At 40.0% G+C, this 13,671-nt stretch overlaps 1 protein-coding gene across 2 annotated transcripts in view; it reads left to right on the forward strand.

The window, feature by feature from the left end:
- FAM107B (family with sequence similarity 107 member B) overlaps positions 1-13,671 on the forward strand; it is a gene marked incomplete at its 5' end in the record, with an annotated part of 213,903 nt that overhangs the window by 171,852 nt on the left and 28,380 nt on the right. The gene's annotated exons all lie outside the window — the stretch shown is intronic.

The raw sequence follows: 13,671 nt of genomic DNA on the forward strand, positions 1-13,671 counted from the left end.
GCTTAACATGAACTCTTTATAAAAAAATATTTTCTTTCTGTAGCTAATGACAGTGATTTACAGATAAATATTTATTGGTAATTCTTAGAAAATAGACTCAGCAGGTGGGGCTTCTGCGTCCTGGTTTGTGATGCTCCTTCTAGCTTGTCCAGCCTGCCTGGATGGTTGTGGGCTAAGGTTGGGGTAGGTGCTTCCCAGGTCCAAGGGAAACCATGAACACACACATTCATGAGGCAGCAGGGCCCCACCTTGAGGGGTAGGAAAGAGAACTTGGCTATGTGACAGGAGACAGAGGATCCCAGGAAGCAGAGGCCCCCGATATGACTCTGAAGTCCCCAGGACCAGTGCCTTGCCTTTCCCTTGACCTGTAAGCTTACTATACTTCTTTGTTAGGTTAAGGCCCTGTACTCCCAGGCTGGCTGAACTATTTCCTCTTGCCCAAAACTCAACTGAAAGGTTAAAAGTAATGAGTTAATGGAATTTCTTCTGCATATATTTTTCCCTAAATAATGCTAAAAAGTTTTTTACTAGAATAATGTTTTATGGTTAAGTCTTTCTAGCTTCCCTAAGACTTAAATCACCAGATGGTATATTCTTAACACATGTACATCTGTACAAATGCTCACACATGCACACACAGTGCAAAATACAACTCACCATAATACATACTCTCCCCTGGCTTCCATGGGGATGTGAAAACTTGAATGTTTTTCCTTTTGACTTTTATTGTCAATAAATATTTTCTACACTTTGTATTTCTGTATTAGTTATTGGCAGTTGTCATATCTGCAAAACCATGAGGATTTTCTGGATTCCATTGCCAAACATGTATCATTAGTGAAAGATAAGGGATTTAAGGATACTCAGGCTATTCAAAGGTTGTAGCTCAGTGGTAGAGCACTTGTACCTAGCATGTATGAGGCTCTGGGTTTGATCCTCAGCATCTATAAAAATAAAAGTATTGTGTCCATCCACAACTAAAAAATATATAAAAATAAAATAAGGAAAAGAAGATGTTGATGTGTGAAACAGACATAGGAGAATTGAGTTCCAAGAGGGAGGAATGGTTAGATGAGGACTAAGGAGTGAATTCCCAAGCTTAGAAAATTCCTCATTTCTTTTCTCCAGGATAAATTTGTCTTTTCATCAAATAGGAATTTCCAGTGTGTTGAAATACAGCTATGCTTTATGTCCCACAGACATTGTGGGACACTATATCCTTGGTAGATGCCATTTACTTATTGCATTTCCAACCAGTGGTCCCCTCGATCATTTGGGCACAGCCCTCCTCCATCTGCCCTGTGTTCTTTCTACCTGCCTCTCCTCTGTGGATCCCTCCATCCTTCCAAGCTCCTAGGACTTTGCTCCTAGGACAGCTCTATGTGTCCCCCTCTGTCCCCATTCACTCCCTTTTCTTTCAGGCTCTTCCACATGTGTTCCTCTCCTGCTTTGTGTCCTCCTGTCTCCTCCCCCAGTATCTTCCCTCCTAGTCCTACCTAAAAGCCACTCTGAGTTTGCTACTGTCCTGACAGCCTTGTGAATGGATAGTGCCCCATCTCCCACCCCTGGGAGTACTCTGGGGTCTGGAGGCAGTAGATGATTCAGATCATTCCTCTCCATTCAGGGAGTGCCCTGCTTCTTTGAGGCTCATTTCGATCATATTCTGTCTTCTTTTCCTCAATGGTATCCTCTTACTGGTCCTGGATCCTCATTTTTTGAACACCTGGGGTACAGTCTAATGCTCCAGATGATGTGTTTGTTCAAGTTCACAGGTTGATTCCATTGTAGCCAGAACCAGAGGATCAGCAGCCTCAGTTTGCCTGGACTCCATGGGTGCTGGGGCAGTCTTGGAAACGAAGGGTTGCCCAGGACATGGGACTTTCAGTGCCCAAACCATGATGGGTTGGGCCACCCTGAAGAATCACCATTGCAGCTCTTATTAATACCAGGAACTGCTTCTGCTCTGAAATTCACAGTCTACCAGGTGGCCAGAACTTTCTATCCTTAAGTTTATTCAACAGGAGATCCTAAAAAATAGGTTCTTGCCCCATGGGCCAGTTTCCAACCCCTTGCTCCCCCCATGTGTATCCCTACCTGCTCCACATTTCCAGTTCCAGGGCCATCACTCTAGCAGTGCCTTGTCAACACACTGATACCCCTCTGTCTGCTGTCTTGGCTCAAGCCAGTCCTGGAGGGTTGAGCTGCCCACCCATGCCCATATCTGATGACCCAGTCCTACCAGAGAAAGTTACACAGATGCTTCTAAAATCCTGTTCTCACCTTGCCAGTCTCAACACTGCCTGGAAATAAACATTTTCCTCATCATGCTCTCACTCTCCATAATGACTTTTCCAACCTTCTTGGCACTTCTTAACTCTGCATTCTCATACTCAACCCCATCTTTCCTCCTTGTCTCTGATTCTCAGCAGATGATCTTTCTATCACAAGTAAGATGGTCAGATGAAGGCATTGTCTCTTCTTCCCATGGCCCCCTTGAAAATCTGCATTTTTCTACTTACATAAGTGAAGGAAGAATCCCTTTTACTTTCTAAAAGTCAACTTCTCCACCTTTATCCTTTCTTACCTGTTTTACCCTCTCTGTGCTGGTGTTTCCTTCTCTTAGCGTTTTTGGATACTGGTTCCCTCCCATCTTAGGATCCAAGCAGAGCAGAACAAACGGTGGCAATCCAGCCAAGCCAAGCCTCCTCCTTGAGCTATTGCCTTCTCTCTCCTCCCTTTGGTTAAGCTCAGTTAAACTTAGCTTTCCTGCTTTCTAACTTGCACTACTTACCTATTGCTGCAAAACAAATGATCACACACCAGCTCACCCATGACTTATCTCATAGTTTCTGTGGGTCAGAATAACAAAATAAAACAAGTATGGATGTTTGTGGAGATCTTTAAGAGTTTTTTAAAAATTAAAAAAGTTTTCCAAGTCAAAAAGAATTTAATGAGAAAAGTAGTACTGTTTTCCCTTTTGGTAACTCTGTTTTATAACTCACTTTAATAGAAAATAGCTGTCTTCTCATACCTTCTTCCGTATTCAGTCTATGTGGTAGATTGCTTTGGTTGTAGTATATGCAGAAGATCCCACCTCATACAGATACATGAGTGGAAGGCTAAGATAATTGAAATTCTGGTTCGAATTTCCTTGTGGATATTTTCCTTTTGATATCCCACTAAACTTGACAAATGGTAGTGTCTTAAAGGTTAGCCACAATATGCTTCCTAAAAATTATAGCAGTGGTCTTTTCCTCCTTTGTAACATTAAAATCAATTGCATTTCAAACAGGACAATAGAGAATAGTTGTCATTTGTAATACATCCATATAAGGACCTATTACAAAATCATTAAGTATTTTATTATAGGTGATAGGTTGGAAATGCAATAAGTCATCTATTCACTATGAATCTAATTTTTCCTTAAAAATGAAAAGAGGTATGTATTCATATTGATTGGAAGGAAATATGTCAGAATATGAATGTTTAGGAATATATTCATTGGTGGTATTTTATTTTCTTTATACTTTTCTGTGTTTCCCAATTTCGTATGATTTAGCACTCTGCTTCTAAAATTGGGGAACATTAAAAAAAAAAAGAAGTATGTCTATTGAACTAATTACCTATCCATAGGCTACTGTATATAGGAAAAACTCCAGTATTTCCTACAGGAGTAGAAATATTGTTCCCCTCCTCAAGTTTTTATTTATTTAACAGACTAATAACCTTTCTATGACTGTCCTGAGTTTCAGGATTTTTCCTCTTTATTTTAATAGCAATTCAATTGATTTAGTAGAGAAACTCAAAGATTTATTTAAGCAAAGTTGTAAAAGTTGAACTTTCACACACAGTGGAGACAGACTTTGCTTTTTCTCGTTCTGTGACAGCTCAGGGAACACTATTTCTCACCCAAGGAAAATGGCACAAGACTCTTCTCCTAAAGCAGTGGTGCACCTCCCTTCACAGTGGATACGTGGCCTCCAAGGAACATGCAGAGCTGTTGTGGCTGAGCCTGTTGCCAGGCATGTGGGCCTTGCCTGTTTCTCCCTGGTCTTAGGACTGGAAGTTGAAGTGCTTTTAGACATGCAAAGGGATGCACACATCTGGGGCTTAGTTCTTGGCTTGCTTCTGAATTTCTAAAGGACGTGTGCCAGCTGTGATGTGGCTGATGTGGTGTTCTTTTTAGGAGTGCTGCTTCCAGACCTTTATCCTCTAATCTGATGGTGATCTGTTTTGCTGAAAAGGAAGGGTCTTCTGTTTATATTTCTTGTTTTACATTTCTTATGATGTAATTAAGCTACTATTAAAATGTCTCCAGATGTTGCAAAGCATCCACAAAGCCTTAAGAGAGAGCTTTCACCCACTACTTGTCAAAATAAAGCTAAAAGCATCCTCACCTGGACAGTTCCAGTGACTGGAGAGAACTGTGGCTTTAGTTAACATGAGCGATGTCCATTGTTAGCAGTCTATCCCAAGACCGTTTCCCAAGACCTGGCTCACTTTGAAGACTTGCCTTTGAGAGAGAGCCACTTAATTGCATATTCTAATACAATTCTGTTCTACTTTAAAAGACCATTCTGTCCTCTGCTTAAAACAACCTATGAATATTATTCTTGAGTGTATCCCTAATGGTTAAAATTGTCATCACATTTGGAAATATGCTAATTTAATTTCCATCTGATTTCAAGTTGAACATTGTAGAAAGTAGAAAATGCACTCCAGATATACCTAGTGATTTCACCTTTTTGTTGAAACCACTATTTACATTTTGTTATTTCTTGGGTCTGTTAGTGTCTTTTGTGTGTTAGACTGGACTCGGAAGGATTTGCAGATTTAGCTGCGGAAGGACTGAAGAGCATTATTATTTCTGTAGTACTATAAGCCTGAGCTGCGGGGCCCTTTCCTCCTACCTGCCTGTGGTATTGAGAACAAAATATGAAATCCTCACATAATCTGGTTACTGACCACTTTCTCATCTTATCATAGGTGAAAATCAGGGAAATTGGTGACCATTATTTTACCCACATTCCTAAAACAGTTTCTACCATGGCTTTCTCCTCTTCAGAGACCTACTTCATGTGTGTCTTACTGGCCGAGTCACAGGCAATCAAGCCAGATTTTGGACCCTGTGATTGTGGCTTCTCTACCTGCCCAACCTTGTCTCCTACCACTTACCAGGTGTGTCCTCCTTGTCCCAGTCAGGGTGGTATCTCCCATCTGTGCCATTGGTCTTCCTTAGACTATCTTGCTAGGTCATTGCTGTCTCTGCCTGGCCCTATCCTTTCAAGGCTGGCTTGGATGGAGCTTTTGTTCTGACTAATCTATTTTCCCCACTGCTTTTCAGTTTGTTTCTTCATGTGATATTATGTCATATTCATATGTATACTGTACACACACACACACACACACACACACACACACAAATTTAGTTTTTACATGAAGATCAAATATTCTTTAAAGGATTCTTGTACATTTTTTTATATTCTCTAAGCCCATGTTGGGCATTTGTTATGAGTGAAAAAGAGAAAGAGAGAGAGAGGGGGGGAGGAGAAAAAATATGAGACCCAGAATGCTAACAGGACAAACATTTGTATTTGGAGCACTCTGGTCCTGGGGACAGAGGGTGTAGGGCACTTAGGGGAACTGAGCAAATACTGTTGATTGGTTGGAACTGTGGAGTAGAGGGGCATGCTGGGTAGTGCCTGGCCTGCAACCAGAAATGAGCTTGGGCAGCCAGCAGCTGTAGACTTAACTAATTTGGCAATTATGTGAAGCATTAAAAGAACTAGAGGGAAGATGTTGAAGTTTATTCTAATTCTCTTCACATTTAGAGAAACTCTTACTAGTTATTCAACCAACACTGACGAAACAAAAAAGTCCTTCAGTAACTGAGAGGCTGCTGTAGTTTGGATCTCAGGTATTCCACAAAGGCCCAGATGTTAAAGGCTTACCAACCCATGGTGATCTTGGGAGGTAGCAAGGCCTTTAAGAGCCTTTAGGGGCCTGTTAGAAAGCTTTAGGTTACTGGCGGCTGAGGATATGCTCTTGAAGGGAATTGTTGGACCTGTCTTATCTTTTAAGCATCCTGGCCATGTGGTAGAGGCTTTCTGTTCCTCCACATACTTCTACCTTGAAATGCTGTCTCACCACAGGCCCAAAAGCAATGGGGCCACCAGTCACGGACTAAGACTTCTAAAACCATGAGCTCAAGTGAACCTCTTCTCCGTAAGTTGACCTATCTCATGTATTTGTTACAGAAATGGAAAGCTGAAAATATAGGAAGTATGAGCAAAAAGGATTTAAATTCAGTGAAACTATTAAAATTGCTTAGAAGACACTTTAATTGCTTTTTTTAAAAAAATAAAGTTAATTTTATTTGAAAATTTTAAAAGACTGTAAAACTAAAAGAAGTGTTAAACTTCCAATAATTGTTTCTTCACTATGAAAGGTTTTCTTTCCTAAATACCACTTAAAATAGGGGAACCTGCCTCTCTTTGGTATGGTTCGTACTATCATACAAGTGTCTTGAGGACAGGCCTGCCAGTATGGTTCCCCACTGTGTCCACAGTTAGTGCCAACATGGGATGTGCTCAGTGAAAGATGGGTAGGTGAATGGGTGAAGGGTTCACAGGAAACATGAGGCAGTGGGTCAGGTTAAGTGACTCCCACAGGTTAAGTGGCTCAACCTGCGCACTACATGGTTTTGTTGTAGCACAGACCCTGTTTTAGGTGTAGCCATCATGATTGATTCTCCTTTGGTATTCCTAAGCCATTTGGCTCACATGGCAGTAAACAAATCAACATGACCTTTCAGGGATGTATGATTTATTTACTCTTTAGTTGAACCCACACATCTTAACAGTTGAAGGTTTTTTCTCCTACTTTTTCATTTAGTGGTTTGGGCTCCCCTTCACATTTAGTACTTGGCAGTTGTTAAGAATTCAAACTCTGAGATATATTTTTATTATGCCCAGCAGCACATATTATTAAGGCATTGATAAGTCTTTAAAAGTCCAGCAATGCAGTATAGATTTTGTAAGTCCCTGCTCAGCTCACCACCTGACCCTCAATGTTCTAGTCCTCCCCACCTTCACCGGTAGTACAGTCCATATCAGCTTCTATATTTCAGAAATGGAGGAAGGAATACAGTTAGGAAAATTGGGGATGCAGGCACATATTGGTCAGTCTGCTTATTTTCTCCTTGTTCATTCTGGAAATGTCTGTTCAATTTGGTCATTTTCTGGTTTTGTGATAATTCAAACTATACTTTTGTGAACAAGTAATCTTTTAGAAATTTTGCATTTTAGCATCTCTAGGAAGGCCAGGGAGCTGTTTCCCTTTTATACCCTTCTTTTGCATGGCAAAATTATTTATTTAGGTGACTTATTTACCTTCTCACTTCTAACAGCTAGAGAGAGCATGCTGTATTGGAATTAGCAAGTGTGTATGTGTGTGTGTGTGTATGTACACATTGGTAGCGGAGACAAGTAATTGGACCATGTTCTGAATTACAAAGCACATAGGTACATGGATGAGGGAGATTGAGAAACTGGGGGGATGCTGGGCACCTGGGAGGGCAGGCTGGAGGAGTTAGGAGGGAGTTACCTGGACTCAGATGGAGGGGGTGGAAGGATGAATTTAGTCTTTTTTCTACAAACATTTTTAAAAAGATTTGCTTGGCTCCAAAACAAGGAAGGGAAAATTCTCATTTCTTTTGTCTCCTAGTCTCCATTTACAAGGAATAAAATATAGTGTAGTGGTGAAGAGACTGGGTACTCCCACTGCATGACCTTGGGCAAGGTGGGCTCAGCCTCTGTCAATAAGGATGTTAACACCTCCTCATGGAACTGTTAAGAAGATGAAGTACAAATATTTAAAACAATGCCTGGAAGGCATTAAGGCTCAAAAGTTAACTATGAGTAGTAGTAGGATTAGTATTTCTGTGGGTTTCCTGGGGATCAAACCATCTTTGCTAATAATAGTTTGTCTTGTAAGTTTCAAACAATTAAATAGCAACATAACAAAATTACAGAATAAAACAGTTTAATCAAGAGTTTGTTAAAATCAGCCTGCTACAGAGATACAGCCACATCAATGTTCATAGCTGCTCAATTCACCATAGCCAGATTGTGGAACCAAATTATATGTCCTTCAGTTGATGAATGGATAAAGAAACTGGTATATATATATACAATGGAATATTATTCAGCCATAAAGAATGATAAAATTATGGCATTTGCAGGCAAATAGATGAAACTGGAGAATATCATGCTAAGTGAGATAAGCCAATCTCAAAAAACCAAAGGACGAATGATATCGCTAATAAGTGGATGATGACACATAATGGGGGAAGGGTTAGAGTTAGGGTTAGGGAGGGGGGCAATAATGAAGGAAGGAAGGACTGTATAGAGGGAAAAGAGAGGTGGGAGGGGTGGGGGGAAGGGGAAAAAACAGAATGAATCAAACAACATTACCCTATGTAAATTTATGATTACACAAATGGTATGCCTTTACGCCATGTACAGAGAAACAACATGTATCCCATTTGTTTACAATAAAAAAAAAAATTTAAAAAAAAAAAGAGTTTGTAGAAGAGCTTAGACCCAGTCAGTAGGGAGAAACAGTTTTTCTAAGACCAGTTGACATCACCAATATAGGACAAATAAAAACGTTAGTGGATTTTTTTCTGTGTAAAATTTATTGAGCGGTTTCATCTCTTTAACAAACGACAGTTGAACGTTTAATATATTATAGGTCTTGGAGATACAGTAGTATATAAAACAGAAGTGGCCCTGGACCTTGTGTAGCTAAATACCCAGAGAGGAGATGGTCAGTTAAGTATCCAGCAATACAGTGATTACAGATTGGGAGAGGTGGGAAATGGGCTCAGAACAGAGATCCCCAGTTGAGGGACAGCGTTAGATTGGTGTACAAGGGGGGTGATACTGAAGTAGAGATGGAGTAAAGCGTGAGAATGAGCCAGTGGTAGGTGGAGATTTGGGGTGGGGGATGGCTTGTGGTGACATGCTCCAGGTAAATAAGAGACACTGTTAAGGAAGAGTTCAACGTGTTCTCTGATGTGGCTACAACGTAGGGAACAGGGTGAGGGAAGACTTGCATGGAATGTGGGAAGCAGGTGTGGGTCAGATGAGTAGGGAATGGGGTTCATTTATAATAACACTTTGGAGAAGTTGTGAAGTACCCTGAAAATCTCATGGGACAAAAGTCAAATCTTAGTGCATAAAAGCACGGGTACTGTTTTTTGTCCATTTGCTACAGAACTAAGGGTACCTGGATATCTTTGAGAAGTGACAGTACTGAGTTGACCTTCTGAGTTCTTAGCCTGCAGTAATCACAGGCTGAACTGTGAAGCCAGGCCATGACCTATGGCCTGGATGGCATCATGCAGAGATCCCTTGTGAAGGCACTAGTATGGAGCATATTGTAGGATCTCTAATCAAATCTGGAGGTGGTGCACGGCTCTGCATTGTCCTGAACAGGCTCTCATTAGTTGTGTCTGGGGGACAGACAAGGACACTGTGATCTGGGCTGATAACTGGCTTGCTGAGTGCTGACTGGTTTATTTCTTTTTTCAACCACGGAATCCTGGCCAAGCTGGAATAATCCAGAAACTCGGCAATCAGCACTTCTCAATCATCTGTGCATTTGGGAGGAGTCACCATGGACTGCTTTATCAAGTGTGAATTTCTGATAGCAAATCACTGGCTTCCAAAGCAATCAGTTTCGACCAGAAAGGACTCTTTGGAAAGTCATTTTAAATTAATTAATTATTATTCAAATAGTATTCTTTTCTTTTATTGAGTGTGGAAAGAGGAATTTAATGCTCTGTGACCATGGTTTGCCTTCTCTGTGTTCTTATCACTTCCAAGTCCTGAGAGATCTAGATATAGATAGCTGTATGGGGCTGCATTGTAGGCACAAGCTTTAATATGAATTCCTATGGGTCATAGACTGGTTCAGGGTCACCCTGTTATTTTGTTTTATAGACAAGTAAAACAGACTTCCCACATGTCCCTTTTTTGGGGAAGGGAGGAGTGTGGCTTTGAAAGATCTGGGTATAGCCTGATTGCATGACCAGTGTAGTGGACATGCATGTATGTGTATGCAAACGTGTGTGTGTGTGTGTGTGTGTGTGTGTGTGTGTGTGCAGTAATCACAGGCTGAGTGTTTGTGTTGGTGTGTCTGTGTGATAAGAACATCTGCATGTTTAGAATCAGATTGTCCCTACTCATAAAAACTTCTGATTGCCTAGGCCAGGGTCCAGGGAGTACCTGTGACCAAGAAATGGATCACTTTTTTAAGGCATAGGGTCTGAGGGGTGGCAGAGCTGTGGTTGGGCCTGGCATTTCTGTATTTCTGAACCAGTGCCCTTTGATAAGGCCAAAATGTGTAGTTAATCATAAAGAGAATGGTTCAGTAACAGTTCTAATGAGGAAACACACAATGCCCAATTTTTCCAAGTCACTGAATCAAATTTTCTTTTCTCTCTGCAGTGAGCATTTTAAGAGGAAACAAACTTTATTTTTTGCTGATAGTTTGGAAACAAAACAAAACTCATTTTAAAAAATAAGAATGAAATAAAATAAAACTAGATTAAAGACAAAATGTTAGTCTAAAATACTTTGTTGTATCTTAAAATCAGGCATTAAATTATGTTAGTAGGAATATGATTCATAATGCCATCAGTACTTAATTAAAATAAAAGCTGTACTAGTAAATCTGCTAGTCAGTTTCAAAATTAATTTTTTTCTAAAGCTAAAAAATAGACATTATGTCTCTTCAAATTATTAAATAGCTTTTAAATAACAATGTCCTGTTTTCTGAACATTTATAAATTCAACTTTTATCAATGGTGGGTACATTTTTCCAAGTAAAGATTATGACTTTCATCACAATCCCCTCCGGCTTGAAAAAATAGTGATTTCTTAATTCCTCTATAACAATTAGTAAAACAAGGAGTTCAACTATTAAATACTAATCAGAGCAGGCATTGTTGTCCACTGTTGCTGTGATAGCTAATATTTAAGTCTGACATTTAGAGGTAACCTGTTAGATCACGAGAGCACACACACTGAGTTACTTCTTTAAAAAAAATGCCTCTATTCTGTGATCATGTAGGTGAGGTCATGTTATTGACCTGTCTTTCATCTGCACAGTTAAATTAACTTTGTTGATGTACTTTGCTGTTTCAGTATAACAGCCTGTGACTGCCTCCCTTTTCCCATTTTTTTTTTTTTTTTTTAAAGGATTGGAGAGAACAGCATTTGCAAACCAACATAGGCAGGAAAGAAAGGGGGAATGTAACCCTATTTTGAAAAGTCCTATCAAAACTTATTAGCCGCTTGGTACTGGTGCTTCCTCTTTCCAAAACCAATGTTCATGCAATCCTACCCTGCATTGTGAGATTGTTTATTGCCCTAAGCAGAATTCCTGGCATATTTGTGGCCCTGCCCCTTTAATTTCTGCCAGGTTCCCAAGCCACAACTGGTCCACAGCAGTGCTGCCTTCACCCCTTGCTGCCTTTATCCTGTCTGTGGTAAAGAACACATTGGGTAAATAAGTTGAACCCTGTGATTGTTCCAGCACACTTCTGCTGCTTGGTCTGCATCCCAGTCTTTATGGCTCTCTGCCTGTCATTGTCTTGACCTTGAATTAAGTCTAACAACTTTATCCATCTGACAAATGTTAGATACCCACCTCCCTTCCTTTAGTAAATACACTAATGATAGGTGTTACCTTACTTGTACCTACTGGTATTGATGAAATGGGTCATATTTCCTAAGGTCAATGAAAAGAATTCCTAGGGGAGGTGTGTTTCAGGGGTGGTACTGTGGGAGGGTAGAAGAAAAGATAAACAAAAATCCAACTCCTGGCTCTCTAAACAGGTTAAGCCGGATTACCTGGGATAGTTTGTATGACAAGCTGTATATATATATTGATCGCCAGGACTTCAGTTCATAAAGCAAGCCTGAGAGGTAAAGATAAGGAAAGTTGCTCAGTGGCTTTGAGGTTTTCTGTGAGTCAGCCTGTGTGGGCTCTTAACTGCATGAATTTGGGAAGGTTTCTCTGCCTCTCTGGCCCTCAGAACTCCCTCAAAGTGTTATTTTAAAATGTCAGTGCCTGTGTACCCAGTCTAGAGCCATATTTAGTAGTTATTTTAATGTTTTTACTGTAAGATTGGCTAATACAGCAGTGCTTAGCTGAGTTTCTCAGATCTCGAAGCTTATGAGACTTCTTCTCTTTCATATTGCTAATATTGCTGCCCCCCACCCTCCTTATTTTTTTGATCAGGAAGAAAAACAGATCAACTCTTTGTTTTCTCCCTTAACCTTTTTTGCCCAGTTACCTGAATTGCCTTTGACTGCTTGGTTTCCTGGGTCTGGGTCTGGGTCTGGGTCTGGGTCTGGAGAACTTCCTACCCTTGTTTTAACTATAGCTAAGTGAAGTTTTGTTCAAATCTTTAATGTTGCACAAATAAAATTATTATTTTGGTGTTAAGAAACAAATTATTCACTGGGTTACCCCCCCCCCCCCCTTTTAAGACATATACCACAGGATTTTATTTGTAGATGTTGAAGCTACCTTAAAAGATATTTTAAGGGTTGGGGGTATAGCTCAATGGCACAGTGCTTGACTAGCATGAGCAGGGCCCTGGGTTCCATCCCCAGCACAGCAAAAAATAAATAAAAGTAATTAGGATAAAAAGTACTTTGTCAGTCACCTCTGTTCCCCAGCTTTCATCATAGCAGTGGGGAAAACTTACCTATGAACAAATATAATTCTTTTTTTTAATGTATATATTTTTAGTTGTAGATGGATCCAATACCTTTATTTTATTTATTTATTTTTATATGATGCTGAGTGTCAAACCCAGCCTCACAAGTGGTGGGCAAGCGCTCCACCACTGAGCTACAACCCCAGTCCAACAAATATAATTCTTGAAGTAATCTTTAATTTGTATTGCCTTCCTCATTCACACACAGTTCAAGGGATTTGAGGTTATTCTTTAACAATTAGAGTAAGGGGATTTTAAAGATTAGCTGGAAGAGAAGCAGATGGCTGCATTATCATTAATACTAGCCCAAATACAACTTTTTCAGAAGTGTTTACTGTTTGTATAGGCAGCTCTTCCAATTTACATTTCTCTTGGAAGTTTCCGTGTGCCTTTACCAGTCATGGAATGGCCATGTTATTGTGACATGTTTAAGTAAATGAATTAGGGCAATATTTTTCAAGCTATAGGTTGGTCCATCAGTGGGTCATGAAATAACTGAATGGTCACAACAAGCATTACAGAAAGGTAAAATAAGGAACATATAAAGAGTGTGCAGCATGTAGGAAAGGCTATGTATTGGTTCTAAAAATTTTATTTCTTTTCATTTTTGTGTGTGTGTGTTTGTGTGTAAAGCAGCTCACAGACTGAAAAGTATGGAAGTCATTTATCTAGAATATTTTAGAAAGTTTGTCAGAGTTCTTCAGAGTGAGTAACGACATAGAAAGAAAACAGTTATAGCAGGGTGACTCTTAGCTGTATTTCCATCACAGTCTGAATGGATTCAGAGTGAGCGTTGTTTAGGATTTAGGACTTTGATCACAATCCTTTATTTCTCTGACTCCTACTGATATCACACACAGTCAAGCCCATTGTAA

The sequence above is a fragment of the Sciurus vulgaris genome (assembly GCF_902686455.1).
Source record: "Sciurus vulgaris genome assembly, chromosome: 12".
In the NCBI taxonomy this organism is placed as follows: Eukaryota; Metazoa; Chordata; class Mammalia; order Rodentia; family Sciuridae; genus Sciurus; species Sciurus vulgaris.